We start from the raw sequence: 11,114 nt of genomic DNA, 5'->3' as shown, positions 1-11,114 counted from the left end.
GGACCTCTCCAGGAATATCCCTACTTCAGAGACCAAGCCAAACTCGCCCAGAGAGAGAAGGAAGTTTCTCCCTTACCCCAGTCTATGGGGTGGCTCACCAGAACTTACTTCTGGCTAAAGGACTGAATTCTTTTTTTTTTTTTTTTTTTTTTTGCGGTACACAGGTCTCTCACTGCTGTGGCCTCTCCCATCGTGGAGCACAGGCTCTGGACGCGCAGGCTAAGCGGCCATGGCTCATGGGCCCAGCCGCTCCACGGCATGTGGGATCTTCCCGGACTGGGGCACGAACCCGTGTCCCCTGCATCGGCAGGCGGACTCTCAACCACTGCGCCACCAGGGAAGCCCCCAAGGACTGAATTCTTGCCAGGAGGATTAACAGTGGCAATACCCATTCCCTGCAGGAGCTATCCCCTGCATGCCCATAAGGGTGTATTTTGGCCTTATGGTCCTCAAAGGACAATTCCAAGAATCTGACTTGAATACAGTTCAAATATCTTGTCAATGGGCTTCAGAAATCAAATTAAAATCAAATAAAGGTATGTAATCTGGGATATCAATTGCTGACCCAGGCAGAAAAATACCAAACTAAGTCCAGTTTCAGTTGGTCTCTCCTCAAGGGCTCAAAAATCCTGGGGTCCAGGGTTTTCCAGAATCAACTTATTACATAAAGAAACAACAACAGCCAGATCTTAGACACAGTATTAGAGAAAGGATAAGCATAATGGTACCAAGAGCCTGGGATGACATCATTATGGCTATTGAGCTCTACACATAGCTCTAAGTTTCACCACTGTAAGAAACAATGATGATGGATTGTATAATTGTCCTTGTGTGGTGAGAGGATATTTGTCCACAGATACAAACTTGTAATTCAAGGAGAAATTCAGCACAGATTCTTACTTAAAGGATAGGGAGCAAAAACATAAGCAGTGTCTTCCATGGGAGTGTAGCAAAAACGTCAAGGGAAACATAAGCTGTGTCTGTGGGCTGATTCCAGAACTCAGTGGGGAGGTGGGTGACAAGAAAGAGAGAGGAGAAGTGTTTCTGGGGAGAAGTCCACATCGGAAGGGAGGGTAGTGAGGGCAGCCCATGTCTCTTACAGAGATTGCTGTCTGGCCCAGGCTAGCAGATTAGAATTGCAGTGTGCTATGCCGACAGCTCCATGGTGTGTGAACCCACAGAGGACACTCTGTGTTGCCTTCAGCTTCCATTTTAACAGAACCATGGTTTTGTTCTGCCATCCACTTCTCCCTCGTGCAGCTATGTGCATCAGGGGAAGTGAACTTTGCTCCCAGCTCCAAGGGAGAGGCCTGGCTGACCGGTCTAAAGGCAGTCTTACCCCTTGCCTGTGATGAGTCTAGCAATATGCATATGACCCAATTCTGGCCAATGAGAGTGGAGAAGTCTGCTGGAGGATTCTGGGAAAAGTTTCTTTGTTTCAAAGAAAGAGCCATAGAGAGTCACTCTCTCTTCTTCCTCTGCATTTTGTGTGTTGCCTGGAACTCATCTTGAAGTCATCTTGAAGCTTGAAGGATGAAGTCAACATCAAAGATGACATACTGAGAGCTGGAAAGAACCAGGATTCTTATGACATTGTTGAGCTTCTGTATCAACAAACCTGGGAACCTACCCTACCTCTAAATGTACTGTAAAGCAAATTTCAGGTGGGGCTTCAGTCACTTGCAACTGAAAGCACATACTACACAAATATTTATTGGAATCCAACTATTTATTAGGTGCTGAGGAAACAGTTTTAGAGGACAACACATCTGTACTTCATAGAGCTTATCTTGTAGTGGAGGAGGGCTGGGCATCAGACAACTGACTTCACAGTTGTTTAATCGTGATATTGTAAAATGCTACACAGGAGAATGTTGCATAAGAGAGGATCTGACCTTGTCTGAGAGTGGTGCATTTGTTTCTCAGTCTCTCTCATCTGGGCTTTTTTATTTCAACTGTGCTTCTTGTAAGAAGATAGTCTGCACTCAGTTCTAAGATTTTCTTCTTGGTAGGGGCTTGTGGCATCCATTTGATGACTATACGGCTATCTACAGACTTAAATATAAAACCATCAGGACCAGAGCTGACATGCTTCTGTGAAAATTGTGGAGCCTGTAATGTGTTCCTTCTTGGATGGAAAGAGCCTAACCTGTGGTTTGCCTAGGATGAGCAAATCCCACTTCACGGGCCAGCAATGCCAGAGAATCCCTGGGAAATGAGAGACCTAGGAGGGCTGGGGACAATGCTTGAGAACTTCTTACAGCAGTGCAAGTATTGAATAAATTACAAGCATCAATTAGTAGACTTCTGATTACAAGATAGCAAAATCAAGGCCTTTTTCTTCTCCTTCTTTACTCAGAAATTAGCCCACATAAACAATGAGGTCAATAAAAACAGAAACTGCATCTTTAATGACACAGTCTGAACTAGAGAAAGCAGGTGGCCTTTCCTTCTTCCCTTGACTTCTTTTTCTCCGCCTCCTTACTCCTTCTTCCTGGAATCATCTGCTAGATAAACTTCTGCACCCAAGTTCTTGTCTCAGGCTCTGCTTGTGGGAGAAGCCAAACTAAGGCAGAAGAACTTGTAGAGGGGACCCTGACAAGAAGTAACTTGATTTTCCCTGCCATATCATACAACGTACCCTCAGGAATTGGAAAGACACCAGGAGCTCTGGAAGGCAGGAATGAGATCCTCCAATGAACAAGCCAGTTTTCTGCCTATGGGGAAGCTACAGGGAAGCCTTCTATCAACAATCCTGCCCCTAGGCAGATTCTAATCAGCATTTTAGTGCCACACTCTTTTCTTCCTCCAGAAGAATAGTAATTTTTAAAAGCAATCTCGAACTTACGGAAAGTTTGCAAGTATAATACCTATGTAGCTGTTGGTGGAAACTGATGAATTTCAATATACGTGGAATAACTTTTACTCCCCTGAACTATTTGAGAGGAAGGCACTGACATGATGAGTCAGCACCACTGAGTCTTTTAGCGTGTACTTCCTTAAAGCAAGAAAAGGGACTTCCCTGGTGGTCCAGTGGGTAAGACTCCACTTTCCCAATAGAGGGGGCCCAGGTTCGATCCCTGCTCAGGGAACTAGATCCTGCATTCATACCGCAACTAAGAAATCCACATGCTGCAACTAAGACCCTGAACAGCCTAAATAAATAAATAAATATTTAAAATTAAAATAAGATAAAAGCGAGAACAATCTCCTACTTAACCACAGTGCAACCATCAAAATCAAGAACTCAGCATTGACACATTACACCCAGGCAAGTTTCACCAGTTATCCCAATGAGATCATCTACAGAAAAGCATACCAGGTCAGAATCACATGTTGCATTTTGTTGTCATGTCTCTTTAGTTTCCTTTAATCTGACACTGTTCTTCCATCTTTCCTTGACATTCCTGACCTTGACACGTTTGAAGATTACAGTCCAGTTATTTTGTAAAATGTCCCTCAATTTAGATTTGCCCGAGATTCAGCTTTGGCAGATATATCACAGGAATGATGCTGTGTTCCCATTGCATCCTATCAGGTGGTATAGGGTTTCAATTTGTTCCATCACTAATGATCACTTTGATCACTTGATTAAGGTGGTGTCTGCCAGACCTCTCCACTGAAAAAGTACTCTCCCTTCGTAACTAATAAGTATTTTTATTGTGGCTTTAAAAAACCACACATAACATAAAATTTATCATGTAACCATTTTTAAGTGTACAGTAGGGTGGCGTTAGCTATATGCACATTGTTGTGCAATAGAACTCTAGAAATTTTTAATCTTGCAATACTGAAACTATCCATTGAACAACAATTCTCCTTTTTGTAACTATTAAGTATTTTGTGGGAATGTGTTTTGTAACCATACAAATATACTATCCTTCATCAAGTTTTCAATTTACTTATTTATTTATATCTGTATGCACTCATTGTTTATATTTTATATAGTGGATTATACTCCATTTTTTAAAAATAAATTTATTTATTTTATTTATTTGTTTTTGGCTGTGTTAGGTCTTCGTTGCTGCGCTTGGGCTTTCTCTAGTTGCAGCAAGTGGGGGCTACTCTTCGTTGAGGTGCACGGGCTTCTCATTGCAGTGGCTTCTCTTGTTGCAGGGCATGGGCTCTAGGCACACGGGTTTCAGTAGCTGTGGCACGCGGGCTCAGTAGTTGAGGCTCGCGGGCTCTATAGGGGAGGCTCAGTAGTTGTGGTGCATGGGGTCAGTTGCTCCGTGGCATGTGAGATCTTCCTGGACCAGGGCTCAAACCCGTGTCCCCTGCATTGGCAGGCAAATTCTTAACCACTGCTCCGCCAGGGAAGCCCCCTATACTCCATTATTATCATTATTTATTTTGATGTGCAAATTATTCTAGATTTGCTTGGTGGGAGTCCCCTCAAGCTTGCTTCTATGTCCTTTTTACCTGTCCCCATTGTTTTTTGAGCATTTCTTTATTTTCCTTATACAAAAGGAGGTTCCAGGTTCATCTTGTATATTCCCTCATTGAGCCCTTAAATGAACCATTTCTCCAAGGAACCCTGGTTCCTTTTGGTGGAGGATGGTTTTTAGAAACCAAAAACTGAGTGCTAGGTATGCTCATTGTGTTTGGGATATCACTCCTTCCAGACCCTAAGAATGGGCAGCTAGGGAATATACTTATGTATATCTGTGTGTGTGTGCATGTATGCACACATACAGACATTTATATGTACAGTATATTTATTTCTACATATGTTGAAATTCATCAGTTTCCACCAATCCTAATTCAACACTACATTTTGGTTTTCCCCCTTTCAATACTCTTTTTTTTTTTTCTTTTTTTTTTTGCAGTACGCAGGCCTCTCACTGCTGTGGCCTCTCCAGTTGCGGAGCACAGGCTCTGGACATGCAGGCTCAGTGGCCATGGCTCACGGGCCCAGCCGCTCCGCGGCACGTGGGATCTTCCCAGACCGGGGCACAAACCCGTGTCCCCTGCATCGGCAGGTGGACTCTCAACCACTGCGCCACCAGGGAAGCCCTCAAACACTTATTGAAAGACAAATAACCCAATTTTAAAAATGGGCAAAAGACTTGAATAGACATTTCTCCAAAGATATACAAATGGCCCATAAGCAAATGAATACATACTCAACACCACTAATCATTAGGGCAATGCAAATCAAAACAACAATAAGATACCACTTCTTATCCACTAGGATGGCTATAATAAAAAAGATAATAACAAGTGTTGCCCGAGGATGTGGAGACTAGAACCCTCACACCCTGATGATAGGAATGTACATGGTACAGGGCTTTAGATAACAGTCTAGCAGTTTCTCAAAAGTTTAAACATAGAGTTGCCATATGACCCAGCTATTCCAAGAGAAATGAAAATGTACATCCAGACAAAAACTTGTACATGAATGTAAATAGCAGCATTATTCATAATAGCCCCAAAGCAAAAATGAACTAAATGTCTATCAACTGAAGAATGAATAAATAAAATGTGTTATATTATTCAGCAATAAAAAGAAATGAAGTACTGATACATCGTACAACATAGATGAGTCTCAAATGCATTAGATTGTATATTTATCTACCTACCTACCTACCTACCTACCTATATATCTACCTATCATTTATCTATCCAGAGAGAAAGAGAGGACAACATAGCAGATGAGCAAGAAAATATTTGCAATACAGAGTGCAAAATTCTACCTCAGAGATTAGCTCTGAATACTACAGTACAGATCAGAGGTGGAGAATCACTGAAGCTTTCATGGGGTTGATGATGTTTTGAGTGAGCTTGGAAAGCTGTGTAGGCATTAGCTAAATGAAAAGGATAGAGAAAAATCCTTCCTGGTAAAGCAAATAGGATGTGGTAAACGCAAAGGTAAAAAATGAATTCAGGAAATATTTGTCAAGCTCCTACTCTGTGCTAGGTACAGTGGCGAGCACTGGAATTCTGCAATGAAAACGATTATGGGAAAAGTTCTTGGGCCCAATGTCCACCCTGGACCAATTACCCAATGATGGGGATGATGAATAGGGTGATGCAGCAGTAACATGGCTTCTGGGAGTAAACTCCTAGAGTGAGGCAGACGGTTTCTCTAGAGACACCAATACCTCAAAATATGTCTCACTGGGGCTGTGAAGGTAAGTGTTGGGTGTCCCAGGCTCTGATGGGATCTCTGCAGTGTTGACAGCTTTTCCTGTGTCTCTTCCAGGTTACATACTCCTGATCCTCCCAAGGTACAGTCCCCTACTCTTTGCTTCTAGTCCAAGTTGTGCCACCAAGGGATGGACAGTGAGTGACTGGCCAGGACAAAGGGCCCTCTGAGTCTGAAGGAAACAGGGAAGCTGAGGGTGCAGACCCCGCCCCCGAGTCTGGCCTGGGGACAATTGATTGGGCTGGCCCCAAAGGAGGCAGAGAAGATCTAGAAGACAGATGCCTACCATAAAAGGTTCCCTGCTGGGCAGCTCAACTTTGCCTCAGAGTCATTTCCATGAAATTACCACCCCAAGGCACTAATGAGGTGATCTGGGAGACAGCTGGTATTTTGCATAATTCTCAGTAAGCCAGTATTAAGTAGAGACCATAATTGATTCCCGTGTATCTTCCAAGAACAATACAGGCATGTAGATGAATGTCATGAAGGAACAGAGACTGAGGGACACCTGGCAGCCCCCTGTTGAGCAGCTATCCCTAGGGACCCCTGGAATGGCCTTGGGAGAGGAGAAAACTCTAGCTTTTGGAATTCTGCTCCAAAATTGTCCTGTATCTGGGTCAGGCAGGGCAACGATAGCATCTCCCTGGCTCTAGGCTCCTTTGCTCAGACTATAAACATGCTCAAGCCTCATTCCACATTTATAAAATCCTCCCTCACCTGCCTCAGTCATCACATTATCTCTCCACTCCCCTTCACAGCCAGACTTCTAGAAAGAGAATGTATCAGTGTTATTAAAGCTTAAACCAGTCCCCTATCTTCCTAGCTCCTCTGTAAGATGTTACACTCTTTTGGAGTCCTCTTCCTTTAGCGTCTATAACACCACCCTCTCTGCTTCTCTTTCTACGTCTCTGATTTCTCTGGATCCATCTTTTTCACTGAACTCCTGTCCATGGCCCTTTCCTTAAATGCTGTTCACTCAGGGTCTGTCCTTGGCACCCTTCCCTTTTTGCTCTGGGTGACCTCATCCATTCCTTTGATTTTCACCAACCCCTCACATACTGGTGACCCCAGCTCCCTATCTCTTTTCTGAGCTTCCAGCCCCTGTATTGTCCTGCTGCCTGGATATACTGTGGTCCCCCAACTCCATATTTACACAATTGAGCTAATCATCAGTTCCCTCAAATTTGCTCCTGTGATGTTCTTCAGCTCAGTTGGTGGTAGGACTCTTTTACTCAGATACAAAAATAAGAAATCTAAGTAGCATTCTAGCCAATCAGTCTGTGTCTAATGTCATGATAATCTAACAGCTCCAACTCTCTCCATTTATCTTCCTATCTCCCACCTCAATTGCTACCATCACTAACTTAGTTCAGACCTCATCATCTCCTATATGGATTTTGCAACAGTTTGCTAACAGCTCTCTCTGCTTCTCATCCATCCATCCCTCTGTTCCATCCTCCATATGACTCTCTAAGTGATCTATCGAAAACAGAAGTCTATGACTCCATCACCTGGCTGAAAATCCTTTAATGGTTCCCCATTTTCTGCAGGATAAAATCCAAATCCTTGACTTTGAATCCATGATGAAGTCATGCCATTAGGACCTGAGAGGAAGTCTGCAGGGGGAGTATTGGGAGAGATTTTCCTCACTACAAAAAAAGGATGCACGGGAGCAAATGCTCTTCTTCTTTGGAGATGAAATGTCTGCTTGTGATATCTAGAAGTGCTTTGGTTATCTCTTAACCGTGAGAGGAGATATTGCAGATATTGCAGACATGCTAAGGAAAGACAGAAAGCACTTGGATTCTGCTGATATTCCTGAGCCACTGAATTAACCAGCCCTGGAAAGGCTTACTGCTAGATTTTCTGGAGCATGAAGATAACAAATATCCTAATTACTTAAACTGCTTTAGTTAGGTTTTCTGCTACTTGCAGTTGAAAGCACCCTGATACATTTATAGTATGTTTCTTTTTTTTTTAAAGACCTCATTTTAGGGCTTCCCTGGTGGCACAGTGTTTGAGAGTCCGCCTGCTGATGCAGGGGACACGGGTTCGTGCCCCGGTCCGGGAAGATCCCACATGCTGCGGAGCGGCTGGGCCCGTGAGCCATGGCTGCTGAGCCTGCATGTCCAGAGCCTGTGCTCCGCAACGGGAGAGGCCACAACAGTGAGAGGCCCGCGTACCGCAAAAAAAAAAAAAAAAAAAAAAAAAAAAAGACCTCATTTTAACAAATGCCAAAGTTTTTGTTAAAATGAAGTCTTCTTCGTTCCTCTTAGGGAGAATTAGGTCTGTATCTTTGTTTGGTTCACATAGCAATAGGTACCTTCCTCTGTTGTGGCATTTAGAACCCAATTTTTGTTTCAGATTTCTGTTAACTTATTACAGCCAAAGCATTTACTGCTGCAATGGAATGCAAATGCATTCCCAAATTCTATCTCTTACTTATGCAAACACAAACTTCGCCACCCCTCAGAGCCATATCTAGCCTGCTTTAGCCCTTAGATCAGTGCAAGGAATATAATAATAGCTAGTCAGCTACATTCTGTGGGGAGCTGGGTGTAACAGTTCATCTCTGCTGAAACATCTAGTTATGCTGGACTGGTCGTCATGGAAACACAGCTGATGATGTGAGCATATGGCCTAGAGCCTCTGTCTCTTACATTCCCAGTGAGGGAGGGGAGCTGGTACTTGAGAACAACGTGACAATGACCTGTATTATCTGTTGTGCTTGTTGAATGAAGGGGGAGAATAGACTGCTGCGGAGAGAGCTGAATTCAGGGTGCCGTGAGGAATAGGACTTAGAGAGCTCTGGTTCTTCCATAAGCAGACACTGAGTAAGGCCTGTGCACCTAAAATGTGTGCAGATGGACGTGTGGAGGGTGGAGGAATGGCGAGGAGGATGCGGGGGAACAAATGTAATGAATACTCACCGTGTGCCAGACAATCTATTACAGACAATAATAATAATTGGCATGTTCTGAGCACATAGTAAATGCAAGGTACTTTACATCATTATTTCATTTAATCCATGCGACAAACTCATGAAGCTGATTCCATTATTCTCCCAATTTTTCAGAAAAGGAAATTCAGTAAATAATTGCTCAAAGTCACGCAACTTGGAAGTGGTAAGTCCAGGCTTGAATCCAGGGTTGTCTATCTCTAAAATAGCTGCGGAAACCTAAGCTATGCTCTCTCTCTACTGTGATAAGTGCTTTGGATATCTTATTTTGTTAAAAAAAAACATTGTTTTGGTATTAGAGTTCACACCAAGCTTTTAACATATAGTACAAGGTGCTTGTCTGAAATATCCTCACATATAACAGATGAAAGTCTTTTGAACTGTTAATTGTATTATAGTGTAATTCTCATGATAATTTGGTGAGGATGCTAAAATCATTTCCATTTTACAAATGAGGAATCTTATGCTCAGAGAGATGAAGCAATTTGCCCAAGGTCACATGGCTGACGGTAAAGAGGGAGTGGAAACCAGTGAGTGTCATTCAAAGCCTATGCTCTATCTACTCCCTATTATGTGTTAGGGCCAGGCAGGCTGCCTCTCTCTGTCCATTGTGGCTTCTGTTGCCATATTGGGTTGACTCTGAAGTCCCCTCCTCTCTGACTGAGAGGCTTACATATCTAACTGCCTTCTCAATTTCACAGGCCAACTTAACAAAACAACCAGACCAAAACAACCAAAAAACCACCATCACAATAGGAAAACCCAACACAGCCAAAGTTGAACTAAAGGTCTTCTCCCCCAAAAGCTGCCCCTCCTCTCATACCCCAATCCCAGTAGATGGCATCATCATTTACCCTATTGCTCATTCCAGTAACTCAGGGAACATCTTTAACATTTCTTCTCTCTTCCCTTTTTCATATCAAATCCGTTATTGAGTCCTGATGGTTCTACCACATTGGTCTATTGTCCTCACTACCCTAACCCATGCCATTACCATCTCTTGTCTGGATTATTGCAAGAGCCTCTTAACAGGTATCCATGCCTCTACTGTTGTGTCTTTCCAATCCAGTCTTCACTGCAGCATACTCTCACTATCACTGTTTTGCTTAAATGATTTCCTATGACTCTTTGGAGAATGTCCAAAATCTTTAACATGGCTTCTCTGTCATGTTATAATCTGTTTCGTACCCTGGCAGCATCCTCTGTTTTTCATTCACAGCACCTATCACATTTATGATTAATTATTCCATTAATTATTTGTATGATTATCTGTTAGATGTGTCTTTCCATTAGAGTCCAGATCCTTCATTCTAGTCCTCACTCTGCTACTGTCTATTCAAGCTTGAGCAAGAAGCAAGATTACTGCTTTTGTGCCAGTCTCTATTGTCTGTCTTTGTCTATGTCCTCTGTTGAACTCTGAGCTCCTTTGACTAGAAGAATTTGACTAGAAACCAAGTCCATCTGACCTCAGAACCTAGATTTCCTAATTCTTGCAACAGGACAAGAATTAAGAAAATAATTGTGCAGATGAGGAAACGGAAGCCCAGAGTGTCAAAGGGATTTGCCTGACATCACACAGAGCCAGAGCAAGAACTCTAGCCTGCTGGCTCCTAACCCAGGGCTTGTTCCTTCATCCCACTGTTTCCCAAGATCAACACCTGGCAGAGGCCAAGTGGAGCCAAAAAGGCACTTCCATGTCTACTTTGGGCGTTGGCAGCATGATTACTAGACTTTGTGGAGTCTCTGTACCCCTCTTCCTAGCCCGAATCTGTATTAGAGCTGAGCTCTGGATGAGCTCAGCAGGTTGTTCTTACTAGTCTGATGCAGCACTGCTCACTGGCTCTGCAGGGGTCCTGGGGCGGGGGCATCTGCGTGAAGGGGACATGTCCCCATCTGGCCCCAGGGGACCTGCCTGGGTTTCATATCGCCTTGCAGTCCTTGATAAAATTGTTCCTGGGACCCACATGGGGCCCTGCTAGCTCATATAGCACCATAGGGCATATTACA

The sequence above is a fragment of the Hyperoodon ampullatus genome (genome assembly GCF_949752795.1).
Source record: "Hyperoodon ampullatus genome assembly, chromosome: 7".
Classification (NCBI taxonomy): Eukaryota; Metazoa; Chordata; class Mammalia; order Artiodactyla; family Ziphiidae; genus Hyperoodon; species Hyperoodon ampullatus.
Note: the sequence above shows the minus strand (reverse complement) of the source record.